This window comes from Bombus huntii, chromosome 10 (assembly GCF_024542735.1).
Source record: "Bombus huntii isolate Logan2020A chromosome 10, iyBomHunt1.1, whole genome shotgun sequence".
In the NCBI taxonomy this organism is placed as follows: domain Eukaryota; kingdom Metazoa; phylum Arthropoda; class Insecta; order Hymenoptera; family Apidae; genus Bombus; species Bombus huntii.
This window is the reverse complement of record NC_066247.1, coordinates 7,972,650-7,987,980: the sequence shown is the minus strand read 5'-3', so window position 1 is coordinate 7,987,980 and position 15,331 is coordinate 7,972,650. Positions and strand designations below refer to the sequence as shown.

The 15,331-nt window shown below is 41.1% G+C and overlaps 1 protein-coding gene and 1 long non-coding RNA gene across 2 annotated transcripts in view; one reads left to right on the top strand and one right to left on the bottom strand.

Moving 5' to 3' along the window:
• The window catches only part of LOC126869914 (alpha-2B adrenergic receptor), a 127,097-nt gene that overhangs the window by 74,031 nt on the left and 37,735 nt on the right, over positions 1 to 15,331 (top strand). The gene's annotated exons all lie outside the window — the stretch shown is intronic.
• Positions 1 to 15,331, bottom strand: part of LOC126869952 (uncharacterized) — a 61,935-nt gene that overhangs the window by 38,928 nt on the left and 7,676 nt on the right. The gene's annotated exons all lie outside the window — the stretch shown is intronic.

Sequence of the window (15,331 nt, the reverse complement as noted above, 5' to 3'; positions counted from 1 at the left end):
TGGGAAACCCTAAAGAGGAGATTCCTATTTCGATTCTGATCAGATCTTACTTTTATCCTACGTTTTCGAGGTTTTAGCGTGGGATGTTCTGTTCACGAGATGGTAGATACAGTAGGTGGGGAACGATATAGGGAGTAAAATTGGTCAGTGATAAATATTTAGAACTTTCAATGATAGTAGTAAATGACGGTGTGAAAATTATAATGGTATAACAGATACTTCTTTTCAATAGGTAGTTTAAACTTATAGTCAAGTGACTTCACGAAACGATAATAGACGTTGCTTGTAGTAACATTAATTTGTACACTTTGGTCAAATTTACATTCTGTTGTTGCAAATCGATCAATGTGCTCGCACACTTATGAACGATGGCGTATATGTGCAGGAGGCAACGAAATGAAAATTCAAAAGTGCGTGGAGAAAATTCTTCAAGAAACACGACAGGGAGAAATACGTATACAAACGAGTTAGATAGCCGACAAAGTTGATTCCAAGTTCTGCGAGATATCTGAATTGTAAATGTTTTATGGCGCGGTTGCAGTATTTCTTGGCATCGTGGAAAGAGAAATATTTATAACGTCCACGCGATCGTGCTTTTTCCATCGAGCGTTGACAATGGCACGCGCAGTGACGGCCGATTGATTTCATTTCGCTAATTGAAAACTGACTGATTACGGACCGTTATGGAAAGCAAACCAACATTATTATCGGTTTCGTGTGAAATTAACGAGCGTATTCTCGCGATGCTTTCGCAACATTCACAAATAAAGCGTGCTTCTGTCCGAAGTTCGCAAGCTGCGATTTAAATAATTCCATTTAAAATTCATCTTGCAAGAGAATTAACTCACTAACTGACTAATTTCAATGCTTCGATGTTCAACATCTCGAAACTCTAACTTCTACCTTCAATCTATAATAACAATTTCATCGTGTATTACCATAAATCATCTTGAAAAAAATTAATATTAAATTCGACTCTACAATCCATTTAAATAGCTGAAACTGTTATTTCGAACTTTCTGATTCCTCTTTACTATTCATTATATTATCACGATTTGATAGAATTTGATGGATATTTCGTGGTAATTTTCTGAAAGCTGATTTCAGTTTCTTTACTAATGCGAATCCGATACAATAGAATGAAACAAAGCGACGCAGAGTTCGCAATAGATTGCAGTACAAAGCCCACGTGATATGATATCTAAAAGTATGACACGAATTTCGGACTAACTACATAGATCTATCTCTCGTTGCTTGTAGAATACGTGGGTGTGGTTGCAGGTGTGTTTGGATTGTAGGCGGTGATTGGTTAGGATTTGACAACTTTAAATTGGATGGAAAAGTGGATGTGATGAAGCTGAGTTGCAGCAGAGATAAAATTACGGAGAGGAGATTTAGAGATCGTGCCTTTTTGAGGATTAAAAAGTTTGCGAATGTTAATCGAATATTGCCCTATCGCAGATTTTCAAATATTTGAGAACGTTTCCATGTAACATATTTAAAGTTGAATAAATTATCTTATAATAATTCATTTGAATTATCACCACGTGCTCCGTTACAAAAGCTCAAACAAGTCGGGGTATTTCTGTTTAGAAAATGATCCTTCATCATGATTTTCACTCGAATTTGCGAATATACTCAATTGTCGTTACTAACGTTACTTTATTTATATTTAATGGAATATTTCGAAGACCTGAAAATACTTCTATCTGGTAAATTGTTCCTTATGAAAAATTACTATCGTATTTCGATACTAAATATCCTCAAACTGCGCTGTGCAACGGGGAAAAACGTACACCACAGGCACAGAACCGACGAAAAAGAGGGTAGTAGATCTGGAGTTGTAGTTCGAGGAGGGCAACACCTGTTCCTTTCACTCTTCAACGCCTCGTGTCCTCCTGCGGGTTGACCACGGGCAACTGGCCAGAAGCTATTAAAAGCGGAAACTGCAAGCGGAACTGGACACGGAAGTAGAGAGCCAAGCCGGAAGCGAGCCGTTTGCTGCCGCTACGAAACCGACGTCGCTCACTTCCTAACCGGACGACCGATTCTGCAGAGTTAACGCGCTCTTGAATTCTACCTCGAAACCATATCATTGTTGTAACGTGTTGAAGGCCTAATCAGAAGGAACTCGCTATGATTAATGAATACGTAATGAGTTGGTGGACGAAAATGAGTCGAAGTTTCTCGTGAAGCAGAATCTCGTGAATATCTTAAATGATCGAGATATCGAAGATAGAACAAAGTTCTCGATGATGGAAAATTACTAATGACCCAATTTCGTCCTGACAAATATGTGGTTTCCCAGTTTCTGGTTCTGGATATCATTAACTCTCGATGGTAGGTTTACGTAGACAATGATTAATTTCTAAGATGGCTATTCGCGCTGTATATTAATTTTTTTATTAAAATACGTACCTATTTGTGTGCGATAAATATCTTGTAATTTCTATATACATTTCTAGATAGATTTTCAATTTTATCACTATAATCACGACACTCGTGTTTCGTTACAGTGCTGATAAAATTTCAAAAAGTTTCCTAGAACGTATATAATATATTCGTAAAAGTTTTCTATGGTAAGCGTTCGAAGATACTTACGCGAGCCAGTGTGCGTTTCGATTTCATGAAAATTCACGTTTAATTCCGACGAGTTAGTCGGTTCAAACAATACATCACGAAACATCGTTGAAGGTGTCGCACGAAAGCCGTAGCCAAACCGCGTGTCACAGCTGCACGATATGCTTCGGGAAAATATGTTTCCATGGATTATTGGACGGGACACGGGTGCATCTCTTTTTGCGAATAAAACGCGATCGGTGCGACGTTGTCGGAAATTCGAGCGTCCTCTCAAATCTACATATCCTCGAACAACGTCGGAGGCTTCTTTCTTTACGAAACAAAAACTGGATTTTACCAAGAAAAACGATTTCGTTCCCCGGAACGATAGTGACATCGTTTTTCCACGATCGTCGAACAATGACGTCGTACAACTTGAAACCGATATCGAGAAATAGAAAATGAAACTTCCTTTTTCCTCGATGAAATATCGTAGTCGCGCAGCTTGATTACAAAACGATCAATTATTTCACAGGAATTATCTGAAGGAAATTGAAAGTAAAACTCACGGGAGTTTGGTTGAAATGGAAACTTGGAGGGAACAAAGTTACTCTATCGTACGCGGGCCGTCTCACGCTGATCTATGATCTAAATTTAATTGCTCAGAACTGCTCGAGTAGCTGAAATAATTGAGATTTTTGTACTAATTGATTTTAATATGCGAAAAATAAACGACAGGATATTGGAAATTAATTACCTTAAAAGTAATCAAAATTTGGAATACCCAATATTAAAATTGTACCGTTGCTTGTATCGCATTGCCATTAAAATTATTCAAATTTCGTGGAAAATATCTCTGAGGGTTTATAAAATGGTAAATGTGTATCAGATTGCAAATTTTCCCGCATTTTTATGCATTTATGAAAAAATTGAAGGTACAAAGATATATGTGTGATGTGCACAGAATGCTGTACGCGGTGTGATAATACGCAAAAGTATTTGAATCGTACTGCTATTAATATTATTCAAGCTTCGTGCAAAATATCTCTAAGGGCTTATAAAATAGTATGTGCTTATTAGGTTATAGATTTTTATGCATTTATGAGAAATTTGAAGGTACAAAAATATAGTACACAAAATGACTTATATTCACAAAAATATAGACAAATATCCACAGTTAAAATCCTGAATTCCTTACCAAGAACTATCGAACTATTAAATTTCTTTTGTGGACCATCGTGCGACTCTTTCGCACGGAGTTGCATGCTCACCCTTCGCGTTAAGGTCGAAGAGTATATCGCGGTTATTAACCTTACACCCCTTCGCGAGGAGAAGCGCCGTTCCGTTTGGCTTGCGGGGAGGGTGGCCGCGAACAAGGGAAGAAGGATAAAGAGGAAAATGGAAACGGATTACGGTGCAACCAGTCGATCAATCGGGGGATGAATTGCACTTTAACGGTAATCGGAAACTGAGGAAGGAGGTATGGGCCGAAGCCACGAGACACGACCCTAACGAGAACGAGAGAAATACGCTGGAAAATAGAGAGAGAAGAACACGTACGCACGGTTGATGCAAGAGTGAGACAAGTAAGAAGAGAGAAGGAGGGAGAGGGAGAGAGAGAGAGAGAGGATGGAAAAGCCAAAGGGTAAGAAGAGAAACGTGAATCGATCGAGAACTTAATTTGATCGCTTCTCTATGGGAAAGAGGAAGCAAGAGAGGGAATAGAGGAAGAAAGAGACGAGCGTGGAGGTTGAAGAAAAGCCCAACGCCCAGAGGTAAAGCTGATTTACAGGGGCCGAGAGGGCTTTCTTCCTTTCTTCCTTTTTTTTTTTTGCGATGGATTGTTCCTTCGCCGCTTCTCCTACGAGAAAGAAACTTGTCTTTTAGTCGCTTTTCTGAAGTGTACTTCGCACGGCAGAATTTCTCTATAGTTCCCTCTGAATTACAAGCTTTGAGTTCCTTTCCTGTGTGCAAAACAATATAAGTATTATGCTTAAACATTTGCATTTAATTACTTGAGCAACAATTTGTTCGTTAATTGAATACATACTTCAAATAGAATTTACTGATTCGAGGAGGATATTTTATGACGGGCATCAATCTTATTTAGATAGATGTGTCTCTGAAGCTTCCAGTCCTCTTTTGTAATTTAATTTTTTCAACAATAAGCGATAATTATTAGAACGGCATTTGTACGATAAGACGTTTTTAACGTTTCTCCTGATAGAAACTTTGGTACGCATCTCGCATCCACGCATTCGTTTCGATCTTTCTCATTAGGCATGCAAATGATATTAGTTAATATTCATTAGCCGGTCGAGGAACTTTTCGTACACACGTCACATACCTTTCATGTTTCAACCTTCCCTGCTTCAACGCTCTAACGCCGTCCCGTTTTATTCGCTGTCGTGCAGATGCATCCTCCCTTTGTTCCTCTTTTGATATTAAACTCGATCAATTAGAGTAATTGAAGAACTAATGAACGTGCTTGCTATTGCGGTGCCAGCTCGTACGACCGCGAAAGCTACCACGACGATGCTACCATTCTATCTTTGAATCGCGAGTATTCCCGTTATAATCAAAATTCGTACATTTTCGTAATGGCAAAACGTGGTTGAAGACAGGTAAAAGCCATAGAGAGCGTTCCATGTAAAGTTAATGGCCGCATAATGAAGAGAGTGACGTGCGCCAAGTGCGAAGAACGCAATCGTGGCACGTGTTCTGTGTTTATCCACGTTTCCGACGATAATTGACAGGGTGCTTTTACGTAAACCTGTTTCGCAGACATTACGCTAACAGAAGCTTAGCCGAAAAATGTCGAAAGTAGAGGAGAGAAAGAAGTTTGCGTTTCTTTGTAATGTACACGTATTATTACGAATCGGACACGAAAATGTTTAGTAGACGTTTAAAAAATGTTGAATCTTATTTGAATACATAATTCTAAGTGATTGATCGATTCTCTACCAATCTAGGTCAATTATCGTGTTCCGTACCAAACCTGCATATGTCTGCGTGTCTACGGACGAGGTTATAGATTATTAAAAAAACAAAAATTGGTTAAACGTTTTTTGAGCAAGCTGCATATATCGATAAATATTCCACTTTCGATACGTCAATGGTGTTGTAAGCGGAGGAAATAGAAAGGTTAAAAGGTGATGGAGTGCACAGTGGCAGATGGCACTGGTGGCACGCTACATCCCACTTCCCCTTCCCTTTCACCTCTTTCTTTAATATTTATCCTATGCAGATGTATGAAAATTTTCCGCAGTTCAACTCGGAACTACCCCGCTGTGCTGTTTCTTCATTTGCATTCGTCCTTCCGCGATAACAATTCACCCGGAAGGGCAATAATCACAATGGGAACGCTGCGGCCGCGAGCACGCATGCGTGACGCTCACTACGTGTATACGAATAATTCATCTTGCCCGGGAAATTTATAAGAACAGAGTTCACGATACACGATGGCTGTCATGAATATCAATCGTTGCCACGGGCCGCGCCGGTTTGATTCACGGCAACGTAGAGAAGCGTCGCGATAACGAAATTTATCGGTCGATTAACTGTGCCAAACGATTCAAAAAGCAATCCCCTATCCCGTTTACGAAAATTTCGATGCGTAAAAGCGGACGTATCGTTCCGACGAAACGATCCAAAAAGAAACATAAAAAGAAATATAAATTTTCGCAAGGAAGCTGTACCACGCGGCTGTTTCCGTTGGAAAACTCGAACGAGACCGTTTTTTCCTCGAGTTCGACGCATCGTTTCGCGAAAGTACTTAAGATCGTAGCGTGCATTCTCTCATAAGGTGTAAAAAAAAGTTGCGAGGTCATAATGACGACAGAAATTAGAAAAGCGGCGCAGCGTGCACACGGAGCGGTATGGGTAAAAGTTCTCACACTCCATTAAGTATTTGTGCCGTCGTTGAAGCGTAGGTGTGAGACCACGGCAATTTTCTCGGGGGTTAAATAGAGAAAAATGTACCGTGAAGTTTTGAAGTTGGTACGCTGGATCGTGTTTCGTATTTTTCCCCCGTCAACGTTCGCGTCCTTTAAGTTCGTGAGATCGCCGCGGCCATGTTCTTATTATAAAATATATATCGTTGGGAACGCGAATACGATCGTCGTGTGTTGTTCGTGTAATCGTGGCCCACATTTCGCTGTTTCGATTCGTTGCAAACCGTTGGACATTTTTACGCGTCATGAATAGCTGGAAAAATCGTACGGGGAATCTGCGAATCGTGCAAAACAACCGATAACTGGCCGAAATAACATCGGTGTGATTAATACAACAGTGGTTTTATTCGCGTCACTCGTGTTTCGTTATCAGCCTATGACGCTAAACTGATCCAGACGAACTTTTTCATTGTACCTGACGAACAAGAGCGCGACGCAACAGAGACAGGATATGAGAAAAAGGAAGAGAGTGAATTATAATTGGCGTACGCCATGATAATTTAATTTACATAAAATAAATCGTCGCCAGAGAAAATGAACGAGCAGATCGGTTATGACTTAAAAATAATCGCAATATGCAAGTGTCTTCATCTTTTCTTGAAATGAACTACAGAATGACATTTACGTCGTGCTTTTTCTCCTACGACGATACTCGTGCAACGACGCTTAGAACAAGAAGCTTCCAAAATTAAAGCGTTAAATGGCTAAATATCCAAATTGGACCAAAGGATACCAAACGAAAAGAAAGTTTCAATAATAAAAAGAGAAGAATGCCAATTTCGATACGATAAATACGGAAGTCGAAAAGGATCGTTCGGTAATAAAAAATGGCAACAGTAATAAAAAGCCCAATAAAGGAAAAGAACTCTAAACAAATGCTACCAAAAAATTATCGCAGCAATAAGAAGATCAATGCGAGAATAAAGAGACAAATTCCAGCAATATGAAGATATAAAAACGCAACTATATGAATAGAAGACAGCGCGAGAGGGAAGAATTGCAGCTATAAAGAAGCAATGGAAAGACATCGAAGAACGAACTCGACCAGTGAAAAGACAACAAAGTCGAGAGCGATGAAAAAGAAACTACAGCGAAAGAGTGACATAAGAACAGCAGAATGAATACCGGCGATAGGGGAACACCATAAAATCAACAGCATAAAAAGAGAGAGAATAACAACAAGATGTACTGAAAGCAGCCTCACCCTCGCTCCGTTTTCGACCCGATTGAATGGCAGTCGCATCGAGAATCCAGCACGGTCGCATCGATTCACCGACATTAATAAACAGCTCGCAGAGAGAAGAAGATAGTGGGAGATATACGAGGCAAGGCGAAGAAATTCTCCTGCTCGAGGATGAATCGTTTCGTGTCGTGGAAGAGGGGCGAGTGAAAAGAGGAATCGTGGCACGTTCATCGCGAACGAAACGGACGACACGAAGGGAAGACTCAGGCTGGAAGGCAGATATCCGGGAATTTTTCCGGTCACGATTTAAAAGTTCGCGTTCGAGTGTTCCGTTATTCATGGCGGAATTATTGCTTGCATTACCATTTAACATGGTTAAGGATTCTGGGGGCAAAATCGTTCTCGAGTGGCCGCTGGGTGAATCGATTCCTCGGCCGCAACCTCTTTTCTCCGAGTTCCCTGCCACCGCGCAACACACGGCTTTTATCTCGAGACCGCGATCGCTCGACTCGCCTTCTCGCCTCTTTTCTCCTCTTCCTAACGTTTCTTTTTTTCTTTTTTTATTTCTCCCCTCTCGTACTCCCATTCCGTTTGCACGACCGCGCTGTTTCTTCGCCAAGCTTTCTAAGCGACGTTCCTCACGCGCCGCCTTCGATAAACTATACACACTAAGCGTGGCAAAGCTAAGTTAGCGAACCGTGTCCGCTCGCCGTGTATTTCCGCGCGATATTTTCCGCCTTATCGTGTCGGTGGCTTTCATTTATTACGCGGACAAGATCGCCTGCCCTTTTATCGTTGCAGCCTCGGCCGGCTTTCAAGATGTTTAATTTCTTTTCACGCCGAGAAGCCATTGTTAAGCGTCTAACCGGAGTCGCTTCTTTTTCGACGTCGACCAACCTCAGGTGAGCAAGAGGTAGGAGGAGAATGATTTGTAGCGAGAAGGAAAGGGCTGTGCTTGCGCGCACTTAAACCGGGGGCTGGTATCGACGGGACGGAGGGCCATTAAGCTTGACGAAATTGAGTAAATTAACAGGAAGAGATTCTTTATAGCGGATACTTCGTAAGAGAAAAGGTTGATTAAATGGAACGACACGGTGGCTCGAGTGTATCGTATCTTTTCTACATTTTTCCCCGCCTGAAAATCTATTCTGTAAATACTGGGTCATAATGATCGTTCCAGAGGAAGCACATTGTACATGGGGACGCGAAGAAACAAAGGGAAGGAAAATTAATGAATCACCGGGGAGCAGATTTTGTGGGGAATTCGTCGTATCGTGAGAGATGCAATAAGAGGAAAAGACGATGGCGGATGGAAGGAACGCGTCCGGAGAATAAAAGAGCCGTAGCGAAGGGCGGGGCATGGGGGAGAATAAAGTTTCGAGCAAGTCGCGAGCTGATTTTTCTCCTGAATGGAATATCTCGCGCTTTACACAATCTACGGCATCAGGCGGGTAGGCCGAAACCGGCGAGTAATTACACGTCGAGCACTTCCATAGGAGATTTTCAAAGGTATAAAAATGAATAAAGGAAGGACAGAGGGGACGCCAGGGAATTGACACGATAAAAAGAAGAAAAGAAGAAGAACCGTGATTTTTCTACTGTACTGGCTGGAATATGGCGGATGAGCAGGAAGATCGACATTCCAGATACAAGATAAACCGGTGAGCGATGATTCTCGGTGAGGGAACAGACAACTAAATTTTTAATCAGAATTACTGTGCTTTTCGCGGCGAGACCACGGGGATTATATAAATTTTGATGAACGCGCGAATTAACACCCCTATGATCGTTCTAACCAATTCGTTTAATTTCACCGGATTTGGTTAGAAACAACTCGGAGTAAATTCAACCCACGCACCAATCCGCGTGTGCCCTCACGCTGTGTGCAAGCAACGATTTCATTTACAACATGCAAATTAAATAGCGGCTGCGATACTTCTAAATTAAGATTTTTGAACGAGAACAGAGTTTAAATAACGCGTCCCGCGGGAACTTTCGGGTTAATAGATACTATTCAAGGAAGGTCAACCGGCAGCACGGGCAACTCCTTTTTCACCTTTCGTTTCAAGCGGAACGATATGAATGGAAAGTGGCGACGACAGAAAGAGAAATTAAGGAAAAGAACATGAAAAAGGAAAAACGATACTCTTACTTTTACGATACATTAATAATGTGGTTATCTTTAAAGAAGAGCACAAAGCAACGCCAAGTCCCTGTAGAAACGAGTGATAGTAATTAAAAGTATCATCAAAGTTCCGACAGTTAAACCAAATGGCAGCTCTCTCCGGTCTCTAAATTCACCTAGAACTGGCTAAATTGTGGAACTTTCAGTGGAGCATCGGTTCCTTAAAACTCGTCAGAGTGACTTCCAGATAGCGTCTCGGAAAAATAACTTCTTTCGTCCAATTTCGATACTTTCGAAGCTGCGGCCCTTGCTCCTGGCCGTTGCACCGGTGCACGAATTATAGTATTATCGAGCTACTTTATTTTCTTCTCGATCCTCCATTCTCATCCAGCCCAGATTTACGCCTCTGAAACGCAGGGAAATTTTACGATTCGGCCAGACAGACGGTTAACTAGCGAATAATTCTCAGTCATGTCGAAACGCAACGACTTTTTCTTTCGCGTAATCAACGACTCGAGTCTCTCTTGTATCATCGTAAAACCGCTGTTTTCTTTTTTAAGGAAACGCTGTTTCATTGGTAAAAGCGTTTTTATTCTTGCTGATGGAAGGAAGTTGGACGTGTCTCTGAAGCTCGTGGCTAAAACTTGTTTGCTAGTGAAAAAGAAACGCCGCGAGACTTCTCGTTCTTCGTTTCATTCCGCAAGAGGCACGGAGCGCCGAAGAAAAAGCTGTTTCCATTGAAATTGAGGAAGTTGCCGAGTGAAATAGGATTTTCCAGTCTAATAACGATGATCGACTTACCTACTTCTATTTAAACACACTCAATTACATTAGGTTGTTTACTCCTTTGGTTAAGGATCGAAGAATATCCTTGATGATTTTATTTAAAAGAAAGTTTACGGGAAAGTTCCAATTTGCTTGAGGAAAATTTTCTCTTCTATATAAGATTCACTTCGATCGAAGCTTTCGTGTTCTACAGAAATTTCAATTCAAACGATACCAATTCGCTATTAACCTATATACATCTACACAGGGAAAATGAAAGTACTTCCCTTGCCTTAAAAAACGGAGAGAAGCTTCAAAAATTGTAGAAAACTCAAGATATCGATAATTTGTGTACGATAAAATAATATTCGATAACAAACGTTCTTCTACGGTTGTATTAGAAGTACAGTGTTCCGATGTAATTCTTACATGGAAAATGCGATAGAACAAAGATATCAACGTTTTGATCGAAACTGCACCAGATATCCAACTACTCGTGGTCAGAATGTGCGTGATTCCTGTCGCAAAGGATTAAAAAGGAGAAAGTTCGATATATGTCGCGAGAAAACTCAGAAAGAAAGGCGTTTCAATCTGGCCGAAAATTTGAATCGGAGCTTCGAGGTCTCTGAGAACAGTTCGAGATCCAGGAACATTTTTCTGTAAGAAACTCGCGTTTGCCGCTCTTTCTATTCATTCGAACAAAGCCGCTTCTTTAATCGTGGCCCCGGATAAAGCGTGTTTGTCGGTGGCCGAAGCTATTCACGTCGGCATGGCAGCCCGACCTAAATCGACGGAAACGCTTTCCATTTGTTCGCCGTGACGGTGTCGGTATGCCGCGAAACGGCTCCCCTCGGCCTCTGTGTCGAAAACGTGTCCGACCACGATGCGCCGATTCCCCTGGAACGACGCAAATGGATCACCAACTACCAACTACCCGACAGATTCCAAATTCACGATGGCTTTCCCGCCGTTTCCACGCCAGTTCCGTTCAAAATTGAATCGCATTTCGCGAAACTAATATTTCCCGACACGCGTATACGGTTTCGAATACGATCAATGAAAATAGGCACACGGCCAACAAACGGGTTACATTTCACGCAGAAAGTGTGCAGGGTTCGAGGATTAGAATAAACGATGATTCGAGAATAAATAAATTAAGATATTGTTACGACTGTCTTATAAATTTGAGACTCGCTTGTGTAGACACTGCAGTAAGAAGGTACTATTTATTGCCACATCAAAGTTATTATTTGCATGCGTTATTAGGAAAAGAACGAAAAGTTATAATAGTAAATCGTTACTAACGTAGAGTACTTTAGGTAATTTAGTAGTTCCGACAATTCAATTTACGATCGTTTAAATTGTCACTGACATTAAGAATATCGATTTAACAATGGAAGCAAGGGCAGCTGTTTCCGGAACTTCCACTTTGGGTACGTACAAACGGTCGATCAATTATTATCCAATATCTTCGTTACCAAACTTAGATTTTATTTTAAGTTGCAGAATAAATGAATATATATATAGTATATATAACTGTCGTGTTTGATTAAAAAGATATGTCAAATATTTATCGCTGGCGATAAAAATATACCGCACTATTAAAGATTTATGGTACACGTTTTGTTACAATCCACTATAGTAACTAACGTGTTAATTAATCTTTATCGTGTACGTAATTTAACCAGTTAGCGGGCCATTTCTCAAGCAGAAATTTGTAGAATCAGTGCTAAAAGTTAATAAAGAAAGATCAATTTCAATTGGGTCGATTTTCGTTTTCGTTGTTGCAAATATCTCTTTAATTCTTGCAGACCGCTCATACAGTACACCTTCTTATCACGTGCAGCCAACGTGACAGACCATGCGTTCATGTGAATTGTACGAATCATTCTTTACTTGATATCTTTATCCTAGTCTAAATATTCACTCGATCATCACTTAGGAATTGTTTGCAACTCTATCGCTTGGTTATCTCATCCTATTCTACATTGTACGTATATGCATACTCCTGTTCATAGTCATTTCGCAGAGATTTATTTCGGTACCCCGAATTTCTGGACTCGATGCGCAGTCCAGTGCGTTCGGACGAGCCAAGGATTTTTGCTGAAAGAACATCCAGTGAGACGCAATGTATAGCTTTGTAACTACGAATCGTAGCGTGCACCGTGGCCAAGATATACAAATACGAGAACTACGTTCAAAGAGAATTTAGACGATGCTTAGAAGATTGGAGCGTAGCCCGACTGGTATAAACTCGATGGAGGAAAATTCGTGCATCGTATCTTGCTGGTTGGACCGTAAGGAAGACAGTTGAATTATAGATGTTACAAATAAGCAACGCTTAAAGAACATTACGCAACAACAGTAGGGAGAATTGGAAAATTCTGCTCTGTATATATCACGTGTGACAGACGATTTGCATATCTGGCTGAAGTTCGATGTCATTATCAAAAATAGTGACAGGCTAACCAAACGTCCCATTACGCGATATTGCTGGAACGAGTTGCGCGGAAAGAAACCGCGTTCCCCATTCTCTACAGGTCATTGTTCACCGCCTGTGACCGGTGATAATTTCTCGCTGTGGATCAAAAATAACGACAAGAATTGTTCGGTTCATTGAGCAAAAGGAACCATTGCGTCTGCACTGTTTCGCCATTGAACTCTCAGTTTCTCGATGGTATTCGCCAGTATTCTAGAAGGAGAAAATCGACCGGTGAACTCGGTAAAAAGCAAAAGCTTGGATCCCCACGCTGGGAAAACGTTGGGACGAGCAGCCACTTATACGGTACATCCGCAACCTAGTTTTACGATGACGGCATTTGCGCAAAAGAAGCGAATCGGCCTTATTCGCTGCCTTCGTATTCGCGAGTTCGACGGGTGGAACGTGCATTTGGATAAGTGCTTTGCGAATGGCAAGAAAACGCGAGACACAATTTCTTCTTGAAAGGGAAAGGAAGAAAAGGGAGGGAGGGAGATCGAGCACGATAAGCGGGGAATGGAAACAGCGTACACACGAAATCGTGGAAAATCACTAGGGGTATCTAGAAGACGTGTGGAACTGGAGAAGAAAACGTATTGCGCCGGATTTTGCTGAAATCTCACACTGAGCTCGCATTAAACTCGACAGAAATGCACTGTCATTAACTGAAACGTCTCTCGGCGCAAAAGTGCACACGTAACACCGGATCCGGTAGATACTTCGAACCCCTTGCGGAACGCGGCTAAATCCATTTTAATAGCCCCGGGCTCTCGTTGCTTAAATCGAAGACCCGACCTTCTTCGAACAAATATTGCTTTCGTTTTGCCCTTTGAAGAGGGATTCCCCATAAATTTTATAGGCAGCCTCCGACCATCGAATTATGGTAAAAATATTATACTGGGCAATTGTTTTTGGCTATTCGATTCATTTCTCGATATAAATATTAGATTCGTAATAAGTATTAAGACACTTGCGAATCTCGCATAAATCATAATAACTGATCTGGATAGTTAAAAGTCGATCAATCTGAATTACATGTTCATGCAAGATGACGATCCAGAATACATGGTAAAACTTTCGAAAAGTCAAAATCGAGGTACATTCATAGAAAAATCGTACACAACAAACATTTTAGTAGTCGATTAGTTACTATGCAAGAATTACTATAACTGCAAAGTGGAGTTACTTCTAGACAAATAATCACAGATCGTAAATGTTGGAAGTAAGGATTGCTACGCAGTGTCGTAAAGCATCTCAGTGGTTTTTTTTATGTGGGGATGAAGTTGCCCTATCGATTGCGTCGCTTCCGTCAACGTTGCGCTGCAAACCGTTAACTGGGTTTATGATTCGGACGTTACAACCGCAGGGAACGTACGCAATATACGTCGCCTTCTGCGAAGCATTGCATTTAGAAAGTACATCGTTCCTTAGCATACGGTGGCTAGGCAATAGCGTGATGTTTGTCGTAAAACTGGATGGAAAGTAGCTAAACTACTTTCAGTCGTCGAATCCCTGGATTGGAATGCCAATTAGTTGCTCGTGTACAAACGTCGTAACAAACTCTCTGATATTTCCTTGTTTCAATTCCATAATTCACGAGGACTTGTTAATAATGCAAAGCTAAAGATAGAGAAGTGGCAAGTTAGGAACGCGTATATTTTCCTCGACTATGTGGAAAGTCATGACGAAGAACGTGAACCGGATTCATGGTCACGAAGTAGATGGTGTGCCTGGCTACTTAACGTAGCTAGATTTACTACCTCTACAACCAACTCTGAGTTTCGTTTCTGAGACTACTCCGTCGGGTCTGAAGGGAAGTTGAAGATTAAATCGGCTTTACCTGTATTCACATGTTTCCTGTTTTCCACAAAGGCACGTATTTACCGAAGGATTACAGAGCATTGAATGTATCCGGATTTTCGGGGTAGAACTAAGGTCCCCGGAAGCGTCTTTAAAGATAACTCGTCGCCAGATATCGGGCAACGCATCCTCGAATATAATATACGTGAGAGATAAAACGGGGCAAGCAGAACAGTTCTTTTTTAACCTCGATACTTCGCGAATACTTATTTCTCCCTGTATCGGACAGCTTGAACCAGTTTTCACCATATGATTCACATTTAGAGGGTAGTTTACAGAAAACATAGTATCAAGTGCAGAAACTTTAAGGTAAAATCAATTTGAAACGAATCTAGTAAAGGCTTGAAAGACAATCTTCTTCTTTACGAAAAGTAGCGTTCGTTCATCCCTGAACGACCGATATTAAT